Here is a 13,178-nt window from a genome sequence, read left to right on the forward strand (position 1 = left end):
CTGTTAGGAAGAGAATTCCAGGATTTTGACCCAGCGACAGTGAAGGAACGGCGATATATTTCCAAGTCAGGATGGTGAGTGGCTTGGAGTGGAACTTCCAGGTGGTGTTCCCATGTTTCTGCTGCCCTTGTCCTTCTAGATGGTAGTGGTCGTGGGTTTGGAAGGAGCTGTCTAAGGGGGCTTGGGGAGTTCTTGCAGTGCATCTTGTAGATGGTACACATTCTGCCACTGTGCGTCAGTGGTGGAGGGAGTGAATGTTTGTGGAAATAGTGCCAATGAAGCGTACTGCTTTGTCCTGGAGGGCGTCAAGCTTATTGAGTGTTGTGGGAGCTGCGCTCATCCAAGCAAGTGGAGAGTATTCGATCACACTCCTGACTTGTGCCTTGTAGATGGTGGACAGGCTTTGGGGAGTCAGGAGGTGAGTTAATTGCTGCAGGATTCCTAGCCTCTGACCTGCTCTTGCAGCCACAGCATTTATATGGCTAGTCCAGTTCAGTTTCTGGTCAATGGTACCCCCAGGATGCTGATAGTGGGATATTTAGTGGTGGTAATGCCATTGAATGTTAAGGGATGATGACTAGATTCTCTCTTGTTGGAGATGGTCATTACCTGGCATTTGTGTGGCGCAAATGTTACTTGCCACTTGTCAGCCCAAGCCTGGGTATTGTCCAGGTCTTGCTGCATTTTCACATGGACTGCTTCAGTATCTGAGAAGTCGCGAATGGTGCTGAACGTTGTGCAATCATCAGCGAACATCCCCACTTCTGACCTTCTGATGGGAGGTCATTGATGAAACAACAGAAGATGGCTGGGCTGAGGACATTACCCTGAGGAACTCCTGCATTGATGTCCTGGAACTGAGATGACTGACCTCCAACAACCACAACCATCTTCCTTTGTGCTAGGTATGACGCCAACCAGCAGACAGTTTCCCCCCTGATTCCCATTGACTCCAGTTTTGCTTGGGCTCCTTGATGCCACACTCGATCAAATGCTGCCTTGATGTCAAGGGCGGTCACTCTCACCTCACCTCTGGTGGCATCCGTTAGTCAGCTTGGTGCAGTTGTGTCTGTGGTCAGCGGATTTCCTTGTTAACTCTGCAGCACAAGGAGGGGGAGCAGGAGAATGGCAACTTGCATGGAGGCTCGGCAAGGTTGCGTCAGTGATGAGGTCAGGGGGGGTGGGGAGGTGGGGAGAGCTGAGGCGGGGTGGAGAAAGGGTGTGGATTTAGGTTGGGGGTATAGGGCAATAGAAGAGGGATTCAAGAGAGGCCAGGACATAGAGGAGTGGAAAAGGGAAGAGCTTGGCATTCTGGGTGTAATGGGGGATGATGAGAAAAGTCAGCCAAGGCAAGAAAATGCAGGGCCTAAAGGACAGTGTCAGTACTGTCCACAAATGGGCCCATCTCAGCGTGTTGTCTGGCAGAGTCCTTACAGGGCGTTGAGTTCACCTACAACACTTCAATTATTCCCCACTGAGAGTGAGCTCGGACAATATCCTTTACAATATATAGATGGGAGAGCCAGCTGAGCTTGGAAGTTCAGCTATGCCCCACAGAGTGATGAATACCACACTGGACATTAACATGAACATTTAATAAAGAGTGAACAAAAACCACAACATTGTTTCTTCCACAATAAAGGAAATGTCCTTAACTCCCTTGTAACCATCAATGCGTGCGGGCTATGAGCCAATGCCAACTCTCTGACTAAGTCTGAACAAATAACAATGATGCAAACACAAAAAATGGGAAACCAATCTAACGTAAAACATTTATTAGTGAAATTTTAATTTGAAAAACACCGATGCCACCTTTGTGTTCTTGTTAAGCCTTATGTTAATGGCAATGGAGTTGGGCAGGAAAAATTGTGGTCATGATGAAGTCTCCCTATTTGTCCAGGGGATTCTGTAGCCTGCCTGTATCTGCAGCAACGTCAGCTGACAGTGGGTTTCACCATTGGAAAGTTTACTCCGCCGCGTGATCGTACATATCTCCTGCACACGCCGCTGGAACTGTAATGTTTAATTGGAATTGCGTGGGAACCAGGAAAAAGCAAGACAGTGGAAGTGACACCCACTTCCTGTTCCATCAGGAACGGCATGCCACGGTTAAAATTTCGCCCATTAAGTATGAATGAGAAGTCAGCAGCAAACACCTCAATACTTTAGATGTTGTAGCGTTTTATTTTCAGTAAAATATCACACCTTTTCCCTATAAAAATGAAAGAAAAAATAGAACAAAGAAAGGTCATTTGACCCACTAAACCCACTCTTTTCACTGACCCTCTACAATTTACTTTGTCTTGGTTTCTTGAGGGAAAGCTCTAATAAGTGCTTTCTGATCCATAAGGGTTATTATGTGCAATCCATCTTCAGATCTCCATTATTCAACCTTAGCTTGCTGTTCTCCACAAATAATTACTTCCCTCATCCAAAACCAGCATTGCAGGAACCACGAGGCTAACTTGCCTCTAGTAATGGAAGTCAAGTCTAAAAGTCGATGACAATGTGGCCTGGTTGGTAATATGCTACTAATGTTCAAATTTTCCAGTTTAGCTCATTTGACTGATCAAGGGCAATCTGTGCAAGTGGAAAATTGTGGGTAACTTGAAATATAGAGTAGTCAAAACTGGTCTATGGAAGTATTGCAAAATGGTAATAGTCAATTAACAGCCCCCTTTTCACCCTGCCGATTTTCTTTTCCATTGGCTTCAGGGCAGGCTTGTAAAAGAAGCCAACAATTCACTATTACCCATTTTGCACTGTCGCCAAAAACCAACTTCACCTTTGGGTACACTTGATTGGGAGGGTCATAAACGTGCTGAAAGCCTTTGAAAGTGTTCCAGAACCATCCCAACCTATCAGCAGCCTTTGCAATGCAGAGGTGGAAAGGCATTAAGAAGCGACAGCAACAAGTGAAGGAAAATAAAGACCTAGGGCTTGGTGTCATAACTCAAGTTCAGTCAGCATCTGTGTCAACCCTGATGTAGAATGTATCTAGGGCACCATGTCATCCCATAGAGGGCAGATCCATTATAGAACTTAATCGAAATGTTCTCCTTAAGAGCAAGAGTATTAGTAATTGAAGCAACAGGGCAATCAGTAGTTTTCTTTTTCAAATTGGCCCATTTTTAAGATTTCGTGTCATATTTAGGATAAAAGTAATCATAATCACCTGGATGTCAATCTTGGAGTGACACAGCACAGATATACAACCTAAGGCAACAAGAGGCTGTAATCTTCCTGCATAATGAATGAAATGTGAATTTATGTTCATTTGTTCTGTAAGTTATATAGCCTTAGCAGAATGAGATAATTCATAAATGTACAAAATGAGAATTAGATGCTCGAAGAAAATACCACTTCACCAACAGACAGTAAGCTGTTGTACTGCATCCATAAATAATTCCCAAAAAGCTAAAAACTTCTGAAACCAACGCTCAATTAAAAAGAATTCCCTAAAAGTATTCCTAGGTTACAACAGCCCTCAATTTCCTCTCATCAACCTGACCAACTTCATTTCAGGAATTTCAATCGACGTAACTCCTCAAGAGCTTTTTGGGGATAAAGGAAGATTTTCTACTTGTGATCATATAATTTTTAAAAATTACCTCACATTTTAATATTTAAATGAAGGTCTCGTACCCATTTGTTTATGCAGCACCTTAAGCAGCTAAAATGCTGGCTGGAAGATTATATGCTGCCTGCAACAGGCGGGAATCCGGCGATTCTGATTTCCACCTGAATTCCCTGTTCCTTGCCCCTTCTAGACCGGCAACACTAGCTATCTGGAACAAAGAATTTGTCCTAAAACATTCAACAAAGGAATGTTTTCCTTTTCTTTATTAAAGCCTACTCCGTAGCGCAACAACGTTAAACATTACGACACTAATTCAGAAGGAAGTATGAATCTGGGCCCTGTTTAAAATGATCTTGGAAGAACATGGTAATTTTCTATATCTAGATCTTTTACTTCATGCTGCAATTTTCTCAAAGAGATGACTCTGAAGAGGCAAGTGTCAGGGTCCTTGAAACACTCACTACATTTCTAAGGTCAAGTCATCCCACTCTTCATTACCCTATTTTTTATAAAGGTGCGCACACAGCACATCCACTGACTCCACTGGCTAACAGCTGAAGCACTTCAACTCAAATATACTCCGAGTGTCAGCGAGTTCAAGTGTCAGCAAGTCATTTCAATGTCAAAGCAACGCTGCTTTCACTAAAATGGGCATGAAAGGAGATAAGGAAAATTTCCCTGCCTCAACAACGCATTCACTTAACATGACAATGCAGTAAACATGCGCAAGCTTTTGGTTTTTTAATTAGAGCATTGCTGCTGCAATCATAGGGATCTGTAGTAGGGACTTGCAAATGAAAATTGTGCTCTAGCTGTAAGACAGTGTTTTAATGAGAATTAAATTTATGGTACAGGCATGTTATCCTCTGGTGGCGGTCAGTTTAAGTAAGGCAGACATTGGGCAGGATCTTCCCCCTGTCGGGGGTTGGGGGTGGCGTCGTTGTGTTGGAGCGGGCACAAGCGGGCGGGTTCATGATCGGCACCCCCAGTCGGGGCCACGCCGCTGTTTTACATGGGTGGGCCAACTAAGGCCCGTCCAGCGTGATATGCGCCAGGAAGCACTGTGAGCTCCCTATGCGGGCTGGGGTGGGGGGTTTCCCCGAGCCGGGAGTGCACTCTTCTGCGCATGCTCGCGAAACAGCGCACAGATCTCCCTGAGGCAAAGTGCTGCCTCAAGAAGATCGGCTCAGGTTTTAAACATTGAATGAAGATGAGAAAAAAAATTGACATGTTCCCTCATGTGGCACTGTCACATGAGCTGGGACATGTCCATTACTTTAATTTAAAAATTTTTGGAACATTTTAAATCCCTCATGAAACCTCAGCCCACCCATGGATGAGATTTCATGTTTTTTTCTGAAGGCCGCCAGGCCTCCTCGCCTGCCTTGGCAGCCTTAAGGTTGGACGGGCAGGTCCATTAATTACTTTATTAATGGCCTTAAGTGGCCGTTGACAGGTCAGCAGGCACACAGCCGAGTTGGCTGCGCGCCAGCCGAACTGAAAACCTAAATGACACAGGGTGACGGCAAGACACACGCCCGACGTCACCCCGCATCATTTTATTCGTTGGCGAGTGGGCTCCGCCCCCGCTCGCCAACCTAAAAATTCTCCCCATTGTCTCCTGACTTCTCTGATTGGTCCAACGTACAGCCAAATCTTGGAATGTACCTAATGTGGAAAGTAGAGACAACTTGCGACAATCAATTTAGCTTTATTTTATTGGTGAAAATTCATTTAACAATATTGGACTATAGAGACTGTATTTCAATTGAAGATTAACCTCCTGTAATTTCTGTAGGGGTTCTTCCAATCCCCTGCCATAACGGAGACAGAAAGTTGGCAAAAATTCAAGAGCATCAATGTAAACAGAAAGAGGAAGAGCACATGAAAATGAGAGAAAGAGAGAGAGGCCAAGAAATAGGAAGGCAAAAGGGGTGGGGTGTGGGTGGAGGGAGAGTAAAGGAGAGAGAATGAGGTGGTTGGGGGAGAGGGAGATAGAGAGGGAGAGGAAGGTAAAGGTAGCGAATGTCCTCAGTTTCTTTAGTTTAATGTTCCAAATTTCAAAATTATGTGTAATCAGCGCTTGCCATGTAGTGGCCGGTGCCTGACCCACATATAGGATGGTATTTAATGGAGGTATTACCAGCCCCACATTGCCTCTGTTCAGGAGGGCTTGTCAAATTAACTGCCTCTCAGGCACTTGACTAGGCAGCAGCAGGTCATCCCTGGGATCAAGGACCCCAGGGTGGAATCCCCACCTGCTGAGAGCTGTTGGCCAGCAGTTGTACACTGCTCGGCAACGCTACCAGTGGAACAGTGGCAGATGCTGGTAGTGCACCCACCTGAGGCCCTGGACTGCCAAGATACATGGGTCTCAGGTGAGTGATGGCAGGATGGAGGTTGCAGGGTGAGGTTCCCAGGGGAGAGGGGGAGGAGGGTCAGCAACAGGGGCAGGCTTAGCAGGCTCCCCTTGATGGCAAGTCCCTTCGCCAGGGAATGAGGGACTCCATCTGGAAGCCCGCAAGCAACCCTTGTCAGGCTTCCTTTATGGCGAGTCCTCCACTCAGTGCTGGATAAATACCATTAATTGCCCACTTAAGGGTCTCAATTGGTTCCTTCCCAAAGGAAGGTCGTCAATGAGCCTTCACACCCCAGACTAAATCAGGGCAGAGGCAGGAAGGCAGTGGGTTACCTTCCTGTCACCATCCCATCCACTTAAACACCCTCCCATCATCAAACTTGCCACACTGGAGGGCATGAAATTATGCCCATATGCGATACCCTGGGAAGTCTACAAAAGTCTGCTCTGGAGGTCTTGAGCTTAGTATTATAATTAATGGCTCTGAAGGAATTATTTTAGACCCTTGCAGATTACTTAGAAAGCAAAATTAAGTCAGTTATCCCAACAGCGCGCATCTCTGTCTGTCCTTATTTGTAAATAAATGTGTCTTTAAGTTTTAACCTGAGCATAATAGCCTGACAGTGTCGTATTTATGGCCTGTCAGAGTAGACAGAAGAACATCTTACATTCTCTCTGGTGTGTTATACCATAATATCTAGGTTAAGTACCAGTTGTGTGTCATGTATTCCTATTCATGCACATATAAGGCTTTGGTTCATTTCTTGGCCTCCTTATGGAAAGTGACTTGCTGGTGTATATCTAAAGTATTGGGAGGAAAACTGTGATCCTTGCAAGCCTGGTGCAAATTAAGTCATCGGGTTTTGTTGTGTGCTGTGTTGGTGGCAGAAGACCAATTAATTCAAATTCATTAATACTTTCCCTCTTACATTTCCAGAGCTTGCCTAATTGCTTACAGTATTTCCCATTCAGCACTGTGATGGGTGGCTGGGTAATGACAAGATGGTCACAGCAGGGAAAGGGAAGGAAGGGAGATCTTAAAGGAGGGAAAGGAGAGAGGAAATGAAGAAAAAGAGAAAAGGGAAATGTGAAGCAAATGGATGGCAGTAAGTGAAGAGAGGAAGGTAAGGAAAGGAGAGCAGCAGTGGAGGGAGAAAAGAAGGGATGAGTGAGGGAAGATGGAAGGTGGGAAGAAGTGAGGAGAGAAATGAGGGAAAATTGAGAAGGGAAAGGGAACAGAGAAAAGAGATGAGAGGAGGAAAAAAAAAGGAAAGGATAAAGAAAGAATTTGCATTTAAATAATGTTTAGTGTGTCCTCAGGAGGTTCAAAAGCTCTTTGCAGGCAGTGAATTGCATTGAAAGCGCAGTCACTGCTGCTGTCGATAAATGCGTCAGCCAGTTTGGACACGCCAGGGTGCCCCAGACAGCAACGAGATAAATTACCAGTTTTTAGAGGTGTTAATTGAAGCATAAATCAAAGGAAGGAAATTGGAAAAGGAAAGAAATTGCCTTTATACATCCTTCAAACAAGTGTAGAAAGCAACTGCGTAAGCCAATCGGTGAACCTTTTGCAAATCACTCCATATTGCATAAGGTCAGTTAGACAGGCTTAAAATCAGAAGCTCCAGCTAAAACTAAAGAAAATTGGGAAACAACTGGCAAAAGAAAGAAGTAGATTGTCCAAAATAAATGGTGCAATGTTTATGGATTGTAACCAGATATTCCAATAGAAATGGTACGGTATACTCATGTGGGATCGCTTTCGCTTCCTTTAGTCTTTTTGTAGATGTCTTTTGTTTATTTCTTCACTTTATAAAAGCACAGCTGTAGTGGTGACAGAGTGAAACGTTTCCTTGCCTGGTATTCCTGTCAAAACTTCCCATGTAGCTGCCTCACTCATAAGCCTGGGCTCTTGATTTTTTCAATGTTCAGAAAATAGACTAAACAATTTGTAAATTTGTCAGATTTCACCTGAGGGTAGTGGGGTGGTGAGGGTGGGCTGTCGTGAGCCTGTAAACCATCCCATGGAATTGCCACAAGATAAAAGAGAGAATTTTCATGGTCCCAGAGCTGACCAAGGGCCAAACAAGTGACAGCCAGGAAATCCAGCAGCTCATCTACAGAGCTAAATTCAAAACTTAATATATGGCATTGGGGTTGGGGGGGGCAATCCCAGGGTGGGGCAATGAAGGGACCGAGAGCAGATCCCAGAAGGAAAAAAAAGTGAAAACTGGGAAATAAGAATGCTGGTCCAAATTGGTCTTCTATACCTTAAAATTGAACACCAGTAAAAACTAAGAAATGAGAGTACTGGTCTGAACTGCTTTCTCCTTCCAGGGGTGTGGGGGGGTTAGGGAGGTGATGTTGTGTCGAGTCAGGAGGGGCAGTCCTACCGTGCTTCTTGGAGCAGCCTATAGATGACCCCTTAATGGCTGCGCCCAGTAGAATGCCAGAAAACACGTTTGGCAGTCAGCAGGGGAACTTAAATTTGCAAATTAAAGTACATTCATCTCTGTTTTGGGCAGGAAGGCTGTTTGCCTGTTTCCTGGTCCACTGTGGGAGGGGAGAGGGGAAACAGCGACAATGGGGTGGTAAGCACTACGCTGTGGCTTTGGACCTTCTACTCCTGTCTGAAAACCGGGTCAGAAATTGGCCCCAATGTGTCCACCAGTTAATTAATATAATTTGTATCTTTAGTGATTCCATGGTCTTCAACATATTAATACTGACTTAAAACTGCTGCAACAATAATAAACAAAATGGAACTGGGCAGCACATTGCTGAACTACCAAATTTGGAAATGTTTGTTGAATAAAGTGAGCAGGTCTCTGGACTACTGCGGAAGAAGTGGTGGAATCACATGTGGAAATAACTGCTTTCTTTTGGTCATGTCAGGCCAATTGATTAAAGCAGCAAGAACCAATTACAAGGAAGAGAAATGTACAGCTACAAAGTCTTATAATGAATCAAATATGTTTCATTGTCTCCCAAGCCAATTAAACAGATCCACGGACCAAATGACTGGAAGTAGTAAAAGAACACAGCCAGATTTTTCTTTCGGGAAGTGAGTGGGGAATTTCCTCAAAAGAGGTATTTACAGTCTAGGTAAATGTGCTTTTCAGACGATATCTCATAAGTAATTAATCAGTCTGAAGAATAATTTGACATGTATCTCCATGGAAGGTTAATTGTGTTATTTGGTAATTACTTTCATTTTCACAACATCATTGGCATAATTGCATTAAACATTCGGGGCAGGAAATCCCCCTTCGTGGGAAGCGCGAGTCGGAAATTTGCGACGTCCTATTCCTGACTCTGAAAGCCAGGCCCATGCAGGATTTTCATCTTCCAGAGGCGGAGTCAGACTGGAGTTGTGGCCGCCGCCTCCCGAAGCAGGCACAAGGCGGAAACAGAGGAGGGCAGATGACGAAGCCAGCAGGTTAGAAGGCCTGCTCATTCACTAGCACACTGGCCCAGTGCTCTACATGGCTGTTAGGCTCCCTAGCCCCTTACACATTCCATACCTCCCATGAACCCTCCATACCCCTCATATCCTTCACACCCCCTGCATGCTCCCCATGCCCTCTCCATGCAAACAATGCCCCTTCTAAGCCCCTTATGTACCCTTAAACCCCCATGGCTCCTCCATGCCCCCATGAATCTTCCAAACACTCCATGCACCTCCATACGCATTCACCCAGCATTCACTACATATGGGATTCATGAGCCATATAATAACACTGGGGAGTCTTTGAAATGCTCATAAAATATATTTTAGAAATCATCCATTCAAACTCCAGTTGAAAAAGGTTACCCCTCTTAGAAGCTCATAAAAATTTACAGAGCCCTATAATCAATTACTGAATTAAAACATATTTAACTTATCAAGCAACATATAATTATGGCACTTGAAGTTGGCAAGAGCTTTAAGCTTACTTGTCAAAAGGTTCCCAACTCCACTGCAGGCTTCCCCCAAGGTTCACAAACTGAGATACCTGACATAGTGCACACAGCCTTCAGGAACCCACCTGCCTCGATGAAAATACCAATGTCAAGGAAAATTGCATTTACAGCAAGCATTCAAATGGTGGTCCTGACGTCACTTTATTTGAGCAGTTCATGCCCTGGGGTAAATGGCGTCTGTCGTGAATGGCCTGGTAAGTACAAATTTTCAGGCCCCCACACCCCCCAGAGTGGGCCTCCCAACGTAGGTTTGCTCAGCATCTGAAGGGGAAAATCCGGCTCCTGATATCAGATCATCTTTGTGTCAAGGTGTGGAAAGGAATAATCTGTATATGCTAGAAATTGGTACAGGAACGGACTGAATTTGGTGTTTCATGGATCCCAGTAATTACCAATAATGAACCTGTTGGGATTGCAACAATAGCAATCGCTTTCCAAGATTGTAATTAGGATTGCAATCCTAATGGTAATTACATCACAACCTTGAAAGTGCTGTCCAACCTGGCATTACTGAACTTCTACTACAGTTAATTTCAGAAAAACAGTTCTCACAGTTGTACAATTAAGCATTTCTGTCAAGCTGACAAAAATTTAAATGCAACAACTTCAATAAGGCGCAAGTACAGAGCAGTTGGGACACCTTGTTCATTTAAATCCTTTCCAGAGTCACAGGGTTCAATTTTCATTGTCAGCAGGTTTCAGGAGAGTCCCAACCAGCCATTGAACCATCCCAACAAGAGGGCCTGGAATCTCACCACCTCCTATATGTGGAAAACTAATTACCCGAAGTATGGTCACAAAGGCCAGTCGGTCTTAGGTCATAAGGTGTTTAATCTATGGACAGGTCCATCACAGGAGTGGGGGGTGGAGGGGCAGCAAAGATGGTGGCCCAGGTTCCCACCCCCACAAGAAATAAACTAAAACTAAAGCGCCAGGTTCCTGTTCGGCTGAAAGGAGAAAAGGTTAGCACTCCCCTTGATAAGGATGGAAGGGACCCTAGTGGCCCTACAACACACAAATGATTAAGACATTGCCATCTATTTAGTGGCATCTAACCATGTTTTTTTGTTTGCACTTTAGTACATTTTGGTTTAATGTTTGTAAGTTTCCTTTAAATTTTGTCTTTGTGTTTCCAGTCTCCCTAATTTAGGGGCTGCTTTTACTTTGTCCCTGGTTTTATTAATTTAGCTTATTTGGTTGACTCAAAAGAGTTAAACCACCAGCTGAACTGTGCAGTGTGTGCATAGTGTATTCCACTCCCAGTTCTGTCTTAAACTAGCAATTGTGGTCCTATGTATGTCACAGGACTCCGATTTGCATATTATAAGGGCCTATTACTTGATTCAGACTGGTGCTCCAGATACCCAGCAAGGGTAGAGACGGCCACACTGTCAGCAGGAATGGGGCACATAGTCACTCCTCACCATTTTCAGTATGCTACCACCCTGTCGCTGCCTGCTGGGAGGCTGCAAAATCTCTCCTGAATGCCAATCATACCTTAAATTACAAGGTGGGCAAATATAAAGCACAGTGCCAGCTGTACTTAGAGAGAGGATTGCAGAATTGGTTTCAAGTCAGTTGAAATTTATGCTTCAAGCCAAATTCCTCTTTGGTCAAGAATCCAAACCATTATATGGGTTCATGCTGACCTACTGGCAACACCTCTTCCCCGCCTTCCAAGCATGTGGATGTCAGGGAGATGGTGATGGATACCAGAGACAAAGAGATCTCTTCAATAGGGACACCAAAGGGTTTGCATGAAGGCCAATGGTTTGACCACCAATATTACTTTTCTATGTTAGTTCAGAGGCAGCTCACAATATGGGAATGCTGCCATGGCATTTCCCTGCTGAGAATATGAACCCTTAACCAGTCTGTTCCTGAACACATTAATGGATATCCTTAAATCTTTACTCTTATCAACTAGTTACACTCAGCAAAATAATATTAAGATAAATTAAATTAGATTAAGAATTGGTCACACTGCCTTGCATCTCCTTCTTTGGCTCAGTGTCTATTTTTATCTGGTAATGTCTCTGTGAAGTACCCTGGGGCATTAAAGGGTTGATCTAAATGCTTGCTGCTTGTGTTTTCTGAAGGAGGATGTTAGGTTAGCCTGTAGAGAACGATGCGACTAGATTTACATTAAGATAAAATTCTCAAATGCTTATTCAAGCATGGGCATTAGTGAATCCTATTTCATAGCCCTGTCAGGAAGATATGATAATGTTATTGGAATTTATTGTCAAATAGTCCACAGCTGGTCTGAAGGCTTTGATGCATTAAAAGATATGCTAGGTCTGAAATGTTAAGTAGGTAAACATGGGGGAAATTTAAAATGTAAGTGTAAAAGAACTTATGCATTTTTAAATAAACTAGACTAGCTTGAATTCAGAGAGGGAGTGAAATATTGCACCTAGCCAGGGAAAGTTAAGAAACAGTGTGTTTATTTTATCCCAAAGATTACTGGTAATATTGGTAGTACGAGAGATTTTTATTATCGGAAAGGTAAAGTCCAAAGACACAGTGAAACAATGGGAATCTGCATTCAAAGGGGAAAATATGTATAAAGGAGAGAAGGCTGTGTGAAAAGGCATATGAAGTGTGAAAAGCTTTCAGTATCTATGCCTCAAGTTGCTGTCTACAATGAACTAAAGTTAAGAGAACTCACTTTGAATTGGATTGCTCAGGGTATGTTTCTTTGCTTGGGTCTTTTAAAATATATGTGTCTTACTGTTGCCTTAACAGAAGTGTAACTGGGAGTCAGATTAATTAGGGGATTTAGAAGTTATTATCGTAGTAATTTGCAGACATATGTATGTGCTTAAAATCATTTCTCTTATTAATAAATGTTTAACCTAGTTTTGTAAAAACCTATAAGGCTCAGTGGTCTTATTACCACTGAATTCAAAGGCCGCATCTCGAAACATACAAATTGCAAAAGTTCATTGTGGCCGTTGTCTCAAGTTTCCTTCTGGGATTTGAACAACTCAGCATTTACCATCAGCTGTGCCATAACAGCCTCACTTCCCACATTGGATCCTCCACACAGCTGTTCCAATGTTCATATCTTTATTCTGTTTTTGCCACCATCAATCACAATACTAGAAAGCGTGATTCTCCCCAACTTCACTTTCTTCCCCTAAATCTTCTCTCCAGATGTTACTAAGTCAGTTTTCAGCCACAGTATTATGCAAAGAGCTTCCACGTATTATGGGACACAGCATTAAATGCTGTTCCCTCCTTCTCAGTCACTCGCACACACACACACACACA

The 13,178-nt window shown here is 43.7% G+C and overlaps 1 protein-coding gene and 1 non-coding gene across 3 annotated transcripts in view; one reads left to right on the top strand and one right to left on the bottom strand.

Moving 5' to 3' along the window:
* Positions 1 to 13,178, bottom strand: part of plce1 (phospholipase C, epsilon 1) — a 368,859-nt gene that overhangs the window by 207,477 nt on the left and 148,204 nt on the right. The window lies entirely within an intron of this gene.
* Positions 10,842 to 10,969, top strand: LOC144695125 (U6atac minor spliceosomal RNA). Its single transcript, XR_013579886.1, has one exon. It is a non-coding gene; the product is annotated as a U6atac minor spliceosomal RNA (small nuclear RNA).

This window comes from Cetorhinus maximus, chromosome 20, assembly GCF_964194155.1.
Source record: "Cetorhinus maximus chromosome 20, sCetMax3.hap1.1, whole genome shotgun sequence".
Classification (NCBI taxonomy): domain Eukaryota; kingdom Metazoa; phylum Chordata; class Chondrichthyes; order Lamniformes; family Cetorhinidae; genus Cetorhinus; species Cetorhinus maximus.